Raw genomic sequence first — 15,194 nt, 5'->3', positions numbered from 1 at the left:
CAGTGGAATATATATGTAACGTTCTTCAGGCACCAGTAGCCGCCTAAGAACAAAGGTAGGGGGAAAACAAAGAGTCAGCTGATAAAGATTGCAGTCACGTAGGACATGACTCTACTCTAGTTTCTGTCTTAATGATTTACAAGAAATGTAATCTTATGATTAGTCAGACCTCCAGGAACCCATAGACCCAATTTCCTGGAGCCCCAACGTCACCTTCACCTCCACAGTCTAGAAAACCTCACATAATCGCCGTCACTGCTCATGATCAAATGCAGGTCCTTCTGCCCATGGGTCCTGCCCCTGCGATGTCATAAAAACAGCTTTTCGCACCGTAAAATGTCTCAAGAATTCCTTCTTGACTGTTGGGCTCCCCGATCCCGCATCCCTAGGACTTGGGCATCGAAAGCAGAGCAGGCCAGGTCGGGGAGACACAATAGGAAGCCTGGGGGTGTCCTGGTTCCCCCACAAGCAAACTCACCTACACGGCTTGGCCTGTCCCAGCCATATTCTCTGCTGTAAGACGAGGCTGCTGGACTAGAACACAGCTCAGCTCTGTGACTGCACATCCAGGACACAGACAAGTACACACAAATGATCTTGCTGGGACGGCAGAGCAGAAAAGAGCTCAGCTGTGCAGTGTGCAACGGAGCAGCACGTCAGGTCAGCTCTGTCGAGAAAAGCGCCGCCAGATGGCATCAGCAGCAGCAGCTCCCAACGTAACTGCAACAATGACCTCCAGCGGTCATAGTCAGTCACCTTGACTGACTGATCAGCATCTGAGAGAGCACTCCACTGTCTGAAGCTTTTTCTTCACGGACTTCCAAGAAACTACTCTCTCCCCAGTTTCCCCCCATATCACCGGCTGCTCCTTCCAAATCTCCTCTGCTGCTTGACCCTCACAGTCCCAGCGGGCGCTGTGCCCCCCAGTCAGCCCCAGACCTCTTCATCCCCTGAACACTCTTCATGCTCTCATCCGATTTCACAGATTCAAATGCAGTCCATGCGCGGAGGACTCCCAGGTGTGTGTCTCCATCCCAGAGCGCCAGGCTTTTCCATGAGGCTGCCTGCTGAGCACCGCGGCCGGGATGGCTACCAGGTGTCTCACGGCCCCACAGGAGCTCCTACACTCCCTGAGTCAGGGACCACTGAAGTGGGTGGACACTCTGCACTCTGCCCTTCTGGGCGCTCAGACTAGGGGATCTCTGACTCCCACCTCATCAAAGGTTAGAGCCAGGGTCTTCACAGTAGTTTACCAGTTGGGCACCTGGGTGGCTCAGTCGGTTAAGCAACTGCCTTCAGCTCAGGTCATGAGTCCAGGGCCCTGGGATGGAGCCCTGCATGGGGCTCCCTGCTCAGCAGGGAGTCTGCTCTGTCCTTCCCCCTTCCTTTCCACCTCCTCTTCCCCGCCCCCCATCCCCCTGTCTGTGCGTGCGCTCTCTCAAATCAATAAATCTTTTTTAAAAAGATAGTTTACTAGTCCTTCCTGGACCTATCCCTGCTCACTCTCCACTTACCTCTCTGATCTCTTCTCCACTTACTCTTCTCCACTCCCATGGACCCCCAGCCACTCTAGCCAGCCTAGATTACGCTCTCACCACTCTTGCTACTTAGAACATCATCACCCCCACATCCCCACATCCCCCATCCCTCCCCCCCCCACTGCCCCTGCTGCCAGGGTCCCATGGGCTCCTTCCTTCAGGAATTTGTTAAAACATCTTCTTTCCAGTGAGGACTTTCTCTGATCAGATCATTCCATGTTAAATTGCAACCTGCCCCTCAGGGCACTTTCTTTCCCTCTCCCTGCTTTGTTTTTCTTCATAAAAGTCTGCCATGTGATAAATACTATATTCCTGCATTTCGTTACTCCCTATGTTTCCCAACTAGAATGTAAGCTGTAGGGAGGGGGGGTTGTCTGTCTTGTTCACTGGTGTATCTCCGATACCCAGAACAGTACATACAAAATAGAGAGTATTCCTTGAGGGAAAAATGTCTCGTCCTACAACCATCCATGTACAGCTTCTGAAGGGTAGCAGAATATGCCATCCCAAAATACTCTAATTCACAATAAGGATTACTTTTGAGCTGAAGAAAACTGAGAAGCAGATATGGGGGGGGGGGGAACCCTCCCTGCTTTTCTCCTATTTGCCTAAAAGCACGACCTAAATTTGTAAAAGTGTCCCCCCCATCCTCTCTCTACCAAGAAGAACAGAAGTTAAACACCAGAGACACTAGACCCTTATTGGCCCGGGAAGGCACCAAGGGAATCTATGTAACAATCCTTACTAAAACTAGGGTGCCTGGGCTGCTCAGCCGGTTAAGTGTCTGCCTCCAGCTCAGTTCATGATCCTGAGGAGATCCTGGGATCAAGCCAGCATCCCGCATCCTATGCATCAGCCTCCTTGCTCAGCGGGGAGCCTACCCCTCTCTTTCCCTCTGCCTGCAGGTCCCCCTGGTTGTGCTCTCTCTGGCACTGTCTCCATCAAATACATAAATAAAATCTTTTTTTTTTTTAAGATTTTATTTATTTATTTGTCAGAGAGAGAGAGCGAGCGAGAGCGAGCACAGGCAGAGTGGAAGGCAGAGTCAGAGGGAGAAGCCGGCTCCCTGCGGAGCAAGGAGCCCAATGCGGGACTCGATCCCAGGACGCTGGGATCATGACCTGAGCCGAAGGCAGCTGCTTAACCAACTGAGCCACCCAGGCATCCCATAAATAAAATCTTTAAAAAAAAAAAATCCTTGCTAAAACTAACACTTATCTACCATTACTTCCCCTATCTGCCTTCCCACAGTTTACCACACCTAGAAGCTCAAGGACATTTTGCCTCATTGCTTCCCTAAAAGTGTACTATTCTTTGGTTAAGATGGTATCCCAAGTTCTCAGCACCTCTTCCAGTCACTTTTCTGGAGTCTCCCATATGTATGCACAATGCACCAGTTAACAAACTTTTATTTTCTTCTTGTTAATCTGTTTGTTGTCTATCTGACATATAGGGCCCCAGAAAGTGATCCTATGAGGAGAGCAGGAAAGTTTCCCACACCCACTGCCGTCTGCAAACACCAGAGAGTGCATGGTGACAGAGAGGAAATGAAGAAATGCCTCTTGCAGACAGATGCTAGCTTTTTTTCCTCTTATCTAAAAACAGAGGTCACTCTGGGATTCCAGGGGAACAGTATATCATGGGGTCCTAATCACAGTTCAGGGTCCCAAATAATAAAAAAGAAATAAACCATCTTTAATATAACATTTTATTTGTTTAAATAACATTTTACAAGTATCTGAAGTAGGATCAGTGTGTTGTCATATGTAGACTGACTTTCAACATACACATGACATCATACACTCTTAGGTAAGTTCCACCCAATGCAGGGCTTCAACTCACAACCGTGAAACTAAGACCTGAGCTGAGATCAAGAGTCAGACACTTAACCCACAGAGCCACCCACGCACCCCACACTCACACATATTTTTAAGTTGGGGAACTAGGATTCCTATAGTGATCTTGAAACCGTCTTTATATATCACCAGACTATACTGCTATATATCCATAACAGGTTACACTATTTTTTTTTTTTTTTCCTTTTTTTTGGGGGGGGGTGGTTTTTCAAACTTGAAATCTGCCTTTCACACATCAGGACTCTGTAATGGCGGTCTCCAAGTTAAGTGTCAAAGTGCAAACACTACCATGAAAGAGACCAGGTCTAGATCACAGGTCCACCAACTTACTACCTAGAACTTTGCTGATGTACTTGGTTTCCCTGGTCTTTGGTTTCCTTCCCTATAATATGAATGAGTTAGACATCTAGCAAGACATCTGTGATGATGAATGAAAAGTTCTACATCATGTACTCAGCACAGGGCTTGGCAAACAGGAAGTACTCAACATGTAACAGCTACTACAATTATTCTTAATCTTCAGATGTCATCTGAAGACCATAGCTCTCTAAGACCTTAGAGATCACAAACTGAAGTCCTATCAGCTACAGTAAAATATTCCCCTCTTCAGTTTATGCCTAATGAAATGCATCACCCCAAAAAAGAAAATGCATCCATCAAATCACCTTAAATGTCCTAATAAGATACATGAATGTGGGTTTTAAAGACAAAATTCTCGAGGGGCTAAGAACTGGCCGATAGTTAAATGAAGCAGTTCCTCCCAAATAACAAAGAGGAAATATGGTATCTTTAAAGTAACATTTTAAAATCTGAATTAGGATCAGTGTGTTATTTTCATACACTGAAAGGAAGGTAGAGAACAAGAAGAAAAAAAATGATAAGAAAAAGATATTTGAAAATGATACATCCAATAAGGGATTAATATCCAAAAATATAAATAACTTATACAACTCAACACTCAATGAATAACCCAATTAAAAAATGGGCATAATAACTTGAATTATTTTTTCTTTTTCTTTGGAAACATTTTTCCAAAGAAGACATACAGATGGCCAACAGTCACATGAAAAGAAATTACACATCACTCATCACCAAGGAAATGCAAAAGCAAAAACAAAATAAAACCCAAAACAGAGAACACAAAGACTTATCACCTCACACCTGTCAGAATGGCTCAGATAAAAAACACTCAAGAAATAACAAGTTTTGGCAAGGATGTAGAGAAAAAGGAGCCCTCAGTGTACTGCTGGTGGGAATGCAAATTTCTGCAACCTACTGCAGGAAACTCTGTATGGAGATTCTTCAAAATGTTAAAAACAGAATTACCAATATGATCCAATAATTACACTACTGGGTATTTACCCAAAGAAGATGAAAACACTAATTCAAAAAGACATATGCACCCCTATGTTTAATGCAGCATTATTTACAGATGTCAAGTGTCCATCCAGAGATGAATGGATGAAGAGGCAGTGTGTATATACAATGGAATACTACTCAGCCACAAAAAAGAATGAGATCTTTTTATTTGCAACAACATGGATGGATCTAGAGAATCTAATGCTAAGTGAAATAAGTCAGAGAAAGACAAATGCCAGATGATTTCACTTATATGTAGAATTTGAGGGGAAAAAAAACAACAAAGAAAAAAAGAGAACAATAACAACAAAACTGAACTCAAATTCAGAGAACAAACTGGTGATTTCCAAAGGGGATTAAGAGAACACTATCTTGATGAGCACTGAATAATGTACAGAATTGTTAAATCATTATATTGTACACCTGAACCTAAAAAAAAAATTAAAAAAAAGACTATATGTTGATTATGCTTAAATTGAAAAAAAAAAGATACTACCTAGAAAAAGTGTGAATCAGCATTAAGACCAGTGACAACCTTATTCCCTTTTTAAATAGGGCAACTGTAAAGATAAATCAGGAGGACGCTATATATTCCATACTTACCAATGTATTTCTTTTTTCTTTTTCTTTTCTTTTTTTTTTTTTTTTTTTTTTTTTTTTTTGAGAGAGAGAGAAGGGAGGTAGGAGGAAGGGCTAAGAGAGAGACAGAATGAGCCAGCATGGAGCCTGACCTAGGGCTCAATCCCACAACCCCAAGATCAAGACCTAAATAGAAACCAAGAGTTGGACGCTTAACCAACTGAGCCACTCACGCACCCCATCTCAAATTTCTGAAGGCTAGAAGTCCAAGGTCACAGTGTCGGCAAGGAGGTTCCCTTTGAGGATTTCTATCTTGTGGCAATCTTTCTGTCTACTGTCTGCAAATTTCACTTGTTTTTAGTAATCTCAACACCAAATGTGAGGCTTGAATTCACAACCCCAAGATCAAGAGTCATATGATCCTTCCACTGAGCCAGCAGGTGCCCCTAAATTTCTTTTTAACAAACGTACCACCCATATTGGATGAGAGGCTTACTATACTCCAATATGACCTCATCTTAACTAGCTTCACCTGTCATGACACCATACCCAAATAAAGTCACATTCTGAGGTACAGGGCGTTAGAACTTCAGTATGATTTTTTTAGGTGACACAATTCAACCCAGAACAGCTGGCTTTTCTCACCATTCAAGTATCAGTCCAAGTACTACCTCCACTGAGAGGCCTGTCCTCACCACCCAATGGAAAGTGACTCTCCCCCAAGCACTAGACACTCTATGCCCTTGCCCTACTTTATTTTCTTCATATACTTACCGCTCCCAGAAATTACCATACCTGTTCATTTGGTTTTGATCTGTCTCTCCACACTAGAATGTAAACCCTATGAAATCAGGGACTCTGTCTTGTCTATTTATCTCCAGAGCCTACAGTCATGCCTGACACATGGTGATGGTTTAATCAGTATCAGCTGAATGAATGAAAACATGCTTTAAATAAATATCACTTGTCCATTCACAAATATAATGCCAGAGATAGCCACAGCTAGGAATGAAAACCAAGCAAGGTAAGAGGATAGACTTTGAATAGGGTGGTGGGGAAGGCTTCTAAGATGCAACCATGAAGCAAACTGGAGCGGTTTCAAAGACAGTGAAGTCAACAGTGCAGTTGACAGTGTGACTGGTGCGAGTTCCAGGCATGACCAAGACATGAGGAAGTGGAGGACCAGCGGCGAGGAGGCGTGCCAGAAAGGAAGCTGAAAGTGAAGGCATCTGCATTTACTACTCTCTGTCTGGATCTTCAGCTTACAAAGCACTATGATATTCCAGGCCAAATAAAGTTTTTTCCCTTATTCATGAAGTTTCCACAAGAGTCCTGAACCCCTCTCCTCTTTGTCCCCTGGGCATTTTGTTGTTACTTCTACTATAGCATTTCCAGCATTTCTGTGGAACTGCAAGTTTTCCATTTCACATGCCTCTTGCCCCCTCCAGTGAGCTCCTTGAGGGCAGGGACCCCAAAAGTTACTAAGTAGATGTTGAAGGAAAGGAACTCCTAGCTGGTGCCCCTCCTCCCACAGAGACCAAGTGTTTCCCATTTAAAAACAAGGCTTGGGGTGCCTGGGTGGCTCAGTGGGTTGAATCACTGTCTTCAGCTCAGGTCATGATCTCAGGGTCCTGGGATCAAGCCCCTCATCGGGCTCTCTGCTCCCCCACACCGCCTGCTGCTCTGCCTTCTTGTGATCTCTGTCAAATAAATAAGTAAAATCTTTAAAAACAAACAAACAAAAGCCAAACAAGGTTTTCGGGCATGACCTCACACAAAATGGCACAGCAGGCAGCTCTAGGAGTTGTCCCTCTACTGAGGCGGCAGGAGTGACTGGAACCTAACGGATACTTACGACAAGGAGGGCACGCTTGCTGAAACAGAGGTTGCTGACCTTTCCTAAACAGGCCGTGTGGGTGAACCTCTATTGCCCCCATTCTCCAGCTGCCCCACACAGCAGTGGGCGGGGGGGCGGGGACAGCTCACATTCCCAGGATGGTGGCTGGTGTCAGGGTGGGCAGTGAGGACCTTGTCTTCAAGCAGCTTGGGGTTGTCCATTTTGGTTGGAGAGCCTGTGTCTGTCACCATTGTTCCCACAGGATATAAACTCCCATGTTGCTACCCAGAAAGCCAAAATGTTTAGCCACGTGAGATTTATACATTTAGTCACTTCCCCCAACAAAACCTGAGTAGCTTTTATATGCCAGGCACTGAAGACACAGGAATAAACAAAACAGACAAAAACCCCAGTTCACATTCTGATAGGGAAAGTGACAGTTCACTAAAGCACAGGGAGGGCGGAAGCAGGAAGGGGTGCAGTGCTCTTTTCTTGAGTCCCTCCAGGCCCCTTTGATTTGGCACTACATTATTATATCACATTTTATTCACGCTGAGTCTCCTGACTGAATGGAAAAACCATGCAAGTTAATTCCTTGGGTCTCTCGTGGCTTCTTATCACCCTAACACCCAGGCCAGAGACCTAGGAGCCAAACGTGACTCAAAGTCTCTTGGTCATGTTCAGAAAAAATCACATAATATCTACAACAGCAAAGATGGTACTTTTGTCTCTTCGTTTAATTAGAGCTATGTACCTAGGGTTTTTTTGGGGGGGGGTTATTATTTTTATTAACGTATAATGTATTATTTGCCCCAGGTGTACAGGCCTGTGAATCATCAGGCTTACACAATTCACCGCACTCACCATAGCACATACCCTCCCCAATGTCCATAACGCAGCCACCCTATCCTTACCGCCCTACTCGCCAGCAACCCTCGGGTTGTTTTGTGAGATTAAGAGTCTCTTATGCTTTATCTCCCTCCTGATCCCATCTTGTTTCATTTTTTCCTTCTCTACCCCCACAACCCCCTGCCCTGCCTCTCAAATTCCTCATATCAGAGAGATCATATGAAAATTGTCTTTCTCTGATTGACTTATTTCACTCAGCATAATACCCTCTAGTTCTATCCACATTGTTGCCGATGGCGAGATTTCATTTATGCATAGTATTCCATTGTGTGTGTGTGTGTGTGTGTGTGTATCACATCTTCTTTATCCATCTTCATCTGTTGATGGACATCTAGGCTCTTTCCATAGTTTGGCTATTGAGGACATTGCTGCTATAAACTTTCGGGTGCATGTGCCCCTTCGGATCACTACATTTGTATCTTTAGTGTACCTAGGTTTTTTGTTTGTTTTTTTCTTAAAAAAAAAAAAAATCTCCATCTTCCTGGGGTGACTTAACTAAATTCCTGCCTGAGGGAGAAGCCAAAACCACTGTCCTCCAAAAGCTGACTTTCTAATGTGTGTCTTAGTTGGACAAGTCATTCAAACTATCTGAATATATTTCCTGGTCTGGTAAATTGGGACAGTAATGCACACCTCAGAGGCTGTAGAGAGACTTGGATGAGTGATGGACATGAAAACAAATGCTTAGAGTGACACTTGGTATGTATAAAGCACACAGTATACATTATTGGGAAACAAAAGAGGCACCTGGGTAGCTAAGTCAGTTAAGCATCCGACTCTTGGTTTCGGCTCTGGTTGTGATATCATGGTCGTGGGACTGAGTCCCTGCATCAGGCTCTGTGCTCAGCACAGAGTCTGCTTGTGATTCTCTCTCCCTCTGCCCTTCCTGCTTGTGCTCTTTCTCTGAAATAAATAAATCTTTAAAAAAAGAAAGAAAGAAAGAAAAGAAAAACAAAACAAAACTTCCCAACACTCCTTTCAGCCAATAATTTTATTGAAATAGCATGATTACCTGTGAAATCATACAACCCAACAGATAAGTATTTTATTTCACAGCACACCAAGCAGCAAAGCAGATAAGGAGGTCAGGGGAAGCATGTTCCAGGCTATAGTAAGGGACTGGGTTGGCTGCTAGATCTGGCTTCCCTAAGAGACCAGAGCCCTGCCTACCAACTTGAAATGGATCTTTGTGTAGAACTTCCCAGGGAGACGCTGCCTCCTCCCCCTACTCTCCCTCCTTCCCCACTCCCTTTTTCCTTTAAAACTGATTCAACCAAGAGAAGCAAGGGCTTTGTGGCCAGGGTCTCATTTTTCATCAGAGAAGCATTCTCCCTACATGGCTTTCTTCTCTTCAGTTGCATTAGGAACAGCATATGATTCTTTCTCCTTGATAATCCCTCTCCCCAGCATCTTAGAAACCTGAGTTCAAGAGCCGCATGATGCTACCCCGTAAAGCTGACTACTTTGGGTGAAATCAAGCAAGGGCTGCAGAACAACTCAAAAGTCATCTGATGGACCCATTATGGTACGAGACAGAGTCAGAGAAAGACCAAGTGTGTTCTCAAGTACATGTGGAATTTTGAAAAGCCAAAGCTATAGGAAAAGAGAACAGAATGGAAGATATCAGAGGCTGGGGAGAGGTTGGTCAAAGTACAAAATTCCAGCTGTAAGATGAATAAATTCTGGGGATCTATGGTACAACATGGTGACTATATCTACAGTGCCGTATTATATACTTGGAAGTTGTTGAGAGTAGATCTTAAATGTTAACACCACACACACATACACACACACACACACACACACACAAAAGTAATTATGTGAGGCTATGGAGGTGTTGACTAACCTTATTTTGGTAATCATTTTGCAACACATACACTTACCAATTCATCAAACTGTACACCTTAAATTTACACATGTTACATGTCAATAATATCTTAATAAAGCTGGGGGGAAAACATCTAAGACCCATGGCTTCTCCCTAGCTGCTTCTGCCATGGCAGCCTACAAACCTCTTCTCTTTCAGTTTTTAAAATAAAATGCAACAAGCCACTTTCATGTTACAGCCTAAGAAATGACAACTGTTCGGAGGATTACACCCCTTCCCCACTTGGTGACATCTCTGTGAGGACAGGAATGGGGGCTCAGTCATCTTTGTATTCCTAGCATTGAACAGAGAAACTGGCCCAAGAATAGACTGTTGAAAAAAAGGTTAGGTAAATTCCATTTTCATAGCATCTACTGATGTCTAAAAATTCCAAATTAGAGGTTATAAAATGTATGCTAGATATCTTAAGAATAACTTAATTGCAAAATCAATTATGTGCTACATACTACCTGGGATTTAACGAAAATTAGCACTATCTCAAAATTAAAGACAATGTACTATAAAATAAGCTTTGTTATTGAGTGGTATGAACATAGACCCAATAATTAATTCTAGCCCTCACTATTATCAAGTGCATCGTATCTTCCCATTTTAGAGTAGGAAACGCAATAGCTACTTCACTGCGCTTTTGTGAAGATTAAATGAGCTAACACATTTGTAATACTTAGAACAGGGCCTGGCAGAGGGTGACCACTTACAAAATGCTAGCTGTTACCATCACTGTTGTTATCAAGTGCTGCTATTAAGTTAAATAGAAGCTCATTCAGTTAATCTGCCCAGGAAAGTATTAACAGAAGCGAGACACACATAAAATCCATGGTCCAGACAACAAAATCTCCTCAGGGCTTCAGATGTCTTCTAAAAGCCATTAGCAGATTCTCATCATATAAGAATTGCCCATAAATTGCTTACTTTTTAGAATGTGATTGCACCTTGAAGCAGGACTATATATTTAGTAGACCCTAAATGTAAGCCAGAAAGAACTGAATTAGCAGCTTCACTAAAAGGTTCCTTTAAAAAAAAAAAAAATGCAGACACCATTCCCTACCTTCTCTTCATGCCAGATGATGTTCCTGATTCCATAAGCTTTGGGGCGCCTTTAACTGATAAGGGCCTGTGAGTTTATGAAAGCTTCGAATGACCAACATCTGGGTTAAAAATAATCACGAGAAACAAAAACTGAGAAACAGAAAGCAGAAGTAGGCCCCAGCTGGCTCCGCTTACGCTCTCCCACAGCGGCTGCTATCCTATTTCTCAGATACCACCCTTCAGCCTAGCAATCCCTAATGGGTGTCTGCTGACCACTGGTCCCCATACAAGGGTTCCAAGGGCAGGTCAGTTTCCCCTCCTGGAAAGCCACTGTGCCCACCAACATACCCAAGGTCCTGAGTTTTTTCCAGAAGAAACCCATTGAGCCGCATTTCACTTACTGTTTGAATACTTAACCATAGACTCCCTTCCCCAAGGCACTTTACTAGAATGCAGGTTTTGGAAATGCTGACAGCCTAAAATCAATCACTTCTTTCTACTGAGGAATGATGACTAGGTTCACTCACCTGATCTGGAGGAATCAGTGAATGAACACTTACTGAAATTAACACTTACCTAAGAGCAGGTGGGAAAGAAGGTGAAAGCTATGTACACCCACATTCAATGCATGAGCTCATGTCATGGATCAAGTAAAAAAAAAACAATCCTCAAGATCCAGAGGGGAAGACGCCCATAAATCCTAGGAATGGCTTATGGGAAGCATGATTTCCAGATTTGCAGGCTCAGAGAAAGGAAGATGTAAGAGCAAATCTGTCAACAAAAGGAATTTAATCCTTCTATAGTTTTTTAAAGGTTTTTATTTATTTCCTTGAGAGAGAGGAAGAGAGTGTGTGAGCATGAGCAGTAGGGAGAGGCAAAGGGGGAGGGAGAGAAAGAATCTCAAGCAGACTCCCCACTGAGCTTGGAGCCTAATGTGGGACTCGGTCTCATGACTCTGAGATCATGACCTGAGCCAAAATCAAGAGTCAAGATGCTTAACTGAATGAGCCACGCAGGCACCCCTCTCCTACTGTTTTGTTTTGTGTCTTTTTTTTTTAAGTCAAGGAGAAGAATGCAGGTACGCTGCAATTTAATCAGAATATGTCCAAAGTCATCAGGAAGAAATCTAGCGAGGTCAGTTTAATGGGGTCACAAACACAAAGGAATGTTCAGAGGTTCCTTGTCAAACTATCTGGAAAGACTCCAATCTCTAAACATTATCTTAATTCTGTAACTGGGGAAAAAAATTCCAGAATCCTAAATATCTGTTTGTAATAAAGATTGCATTTTTTTTCCTAGCTCCTGATACATCATAGAAAATTAGGGATACGGGGAAGCATCTTTCCTTCCCTCAGGTCACAATGATATTCACGCAACCATCACTGCCCCAAAGGGCCCCCCTACTGGCCTTCCTAATGACCACACGTACTACAAGGCACAGCATTAGCAGAGAAGAAGCTGAAATTTCTGAAAGAACTGCAAGAACACAGAATAAAACCATCCTGGGTTGTGTAATACCCTGTTTCTCAGGATTCTAAACCACTCAGGATCTTGAGCTTGATATCCCCTAAGTAGAGCCAAAGAGGGGCTGGGAAAGGACTGCTTAGCTGAGGTGAGAGAAAAGCCTTATTTTACAGGCTCTGCAGTTGAACAGAAAGTCACATAAAATTGTCCAAACATCTTGCTTCAGTGCTGTTCAACTGAACTTTCAATGACAATCAAAATGTTCCGAACAATGAGTGTTCAATATGGTAGCCACTAGGCACATGTGGCTATTCAGTACCTGAAACATAACTAGTACAACTGAGGAACTTAATTTTTTATTTTAATTTATTTTAACTTAAATAATCACATGTGGCCTGTGGCTATTGTATTAGGTGGTACAACTAGCTTATTCACTTAATGTCCCATGGACATGAATTCCACAAAAATGGAGATGGGGACCATGGAAGGTTTTCTGGAGGTTCTGGGAAATGGACTATCTGACTTATCTAAGGGAGCAAGGAAGAATCAAGTCTAATATCTCTAATATCTCATGAATCACGAGATGGCTAAAAGACAAGCATCACTCTCATTTTACTAAATGGAGAAACTGAGATGTAAATTCACCTAATTGATATAAACAATAATTACTACTTGTGGAATCTCTCCATGTACGTAGGTTTTACATGCAATCTTTACAACAATCCTCCAAGGTAAACATTACTGTCCCTCTTTTTCTGGTACAGAAACTGAGGTTCAAGAAGGTGGATTGCTTAGGAAAAGCCACAGAACAAGTGAGGTGAAGATTTGAACTCAGACCTATTCTTAAAACCCAGACAAAATACAACTTAGGTCTTCAGCAAAGATCAATTTTTCTTTCTCAGTTTAATCAAAGGTTTTTTTTTTTTTCTTAAAGATGTATTTATTTGAGGGTGAGAGAGAGAGCGCACATGCACACACATGTGCTGAGGAGTAGGGGGAAGGGCAGAGGGAGAGAATCGCAAGCAGACTCCCCACTGAGCACAGAGCTAGAGCAGAGCCCACTCCAGGCAGATCTCACAACCCAAGAGATCATGACCTCAGCCAAAACCAAGAATCAGAAGCTCAACTAAATGAGCCACCAGGCGTCCAAGTCAACAAGTATTTTCTGAGCCTCACCATGCTAAGTGCACAGGAGGAGGAAATGCAAAGATAAGGAAGGAAAACCATCAATATCACTGAACCTCGGAGTTGTGTGGGCTTGCTAACACAACATGTTCTCTAACAAAGAACATGAATTATTCAATTACTCACAGCTAGCTCCTCATGTATATTATAGCAATCAACTGGCCTAGAATAAAAAAATAAGCTAATATTTTTAGCACTTCAAAAACACACAGAACCAAAGCACACGTGCCAAGTGAAAAGAACTGATAAATTAGACTTTATCATAATTAAAACTCTTATGCACCAAAAGACATCATCAATAAAATGAAATGATAATCCACAGAATGGGAGGAAGTAATGGCAGATATATTTGACAGGAGACTTGTATCCAAATTGTATTAAAAAAAAAAAACTCTTACAAGGCAATAATAAAAAGACAAATCACCTGCACACATTTTTGTGTGGACATATGTGTCCATTTCTTTTTGGTCTAGGAGTGAACTACTGGACTGTACGATAATTCCATGTTTAGGACTTTGAGGAGGTGCCAAACTGTTAGCAAAGTGGCTGGGCAGGGCAGCAATCCCAGCAGCAGGGTATGGGGGCTCAAATCTCCCCACAGCCCGACCAGTACTTGCCATTGTCCGGCTTTTATCTTAGCCATTTCTTGTTGGTATGAAATGATATCTCATTAGGATTTAATACACATTTTCCTAATGGTGAGCGATGCTGAACATCATTTCATATGGTCACTGACCATTCATAAATCTTCTTTGGAGAAATGCCTTTTAGGGTCCTTTTAGTTTAGACATATTCAGTACATAAGTTATGTTCAGTTCAAAGAAACATAATGCAGAGGAAAAACAAATTTTCTTTTTCTTCTGTTTTATTTTCAGCACAGTTTCTTCAGGTATCTCCAAATCTGAAGGGCAAACACTCAAACTGTCTTGTAACGTGCCTGGAGGCTGAAGGTGGGGACTGTGGGCTTACCTGGGTCTAAAGCCCAGCTCTCCTAATTCTAGGTGACCTGGAGCAAGTGACTTAATCCAAGCCTCAGTTTCTCATTCCAGCAAAACCCAATCCAGTTCATCCACACCACAGAGCTGTTTACATGAGCACACTACCTAGTACATGGCAAATACTCAACAAACACTCACGTTATTGTTTTTATCACCAACATACCATCATCACTATCACTGCAACCCCAGCTCTCGCAGGAAGCTTGAAAACATGATGGTACATGTAGGTTTTCCATGTACATTCAGTTTTTCATAACTGTTCTCCTCAATTTAATTCAGACTCCCATTGCCTGAACATAACCAGGGCTCCTTATCATCCCTACTCATTATCTTAGGGACTTAGACTTTGAAATAAGATCCCCAATTTTTCACTGGCTAGAACAAATGCTACACTATCCCCTGGCAAAAGCAAGTCAACAATAGAAAAAACATTTTTTAAATAGGTACATTTCTGTGGTTTGTTTCTAGAAGACCTGAATGAGCCAGAAAATGTCAGCATCTCCTCAGAGACGCCTGGTAAATAAAGGGAAATAACACTGGCAAAACGAAGCC

General features: G+C 42.7%; 1 protein-coding gene across 2 annotated transcripts in view; it reads right to left on the bottom strand.

Annotated features, from left to right (window-relative positions):
• The window catches only part of TMCC3 (transmembrane and coiled-coil domain family 3), a 223,712-nt gene extending 212,614 nt beyond the window's left edge, over positions 1–11,098 (bottom strand). The window contains exon 1 of one of the 2 annotated variants that reach the window (XM_045084839.1): positions 11,015–11,098. The gene's annotated coding sequence lies outside the window, so the exon portion shown is untranslated. The remainder of the gene's footprint in view (positions 1–11,014) is intronic. The other variant, XM_004748537.3, reaches the window with a different exon arrangement.
• Positions 11,099–15,194: the final 4,096 nt, after the last annotated feature.

This window comes from Mustela putorius, unplaced genomic scaffold (genome assembly GCF_011764305.1).
Source record: "Mustela putorius furo isolate JIRA1106 unplaced genomic scaffold, ASM1176430v1.1 tig00000788_pilon_pilon_pilon, whole genome shotgun sequence".
Classification (NCBI taxonomy): Eukaryota; Metazoa; Chordata; class Mammalia; order Carnivora; family Mustelidae; genus Mustela; species Mustela putorius.
The sequence above is the reverse complement of the archived record's forward strand: the minus strand, read 5'-3'. Positions and strand labels throughout refer to the sequence as shown.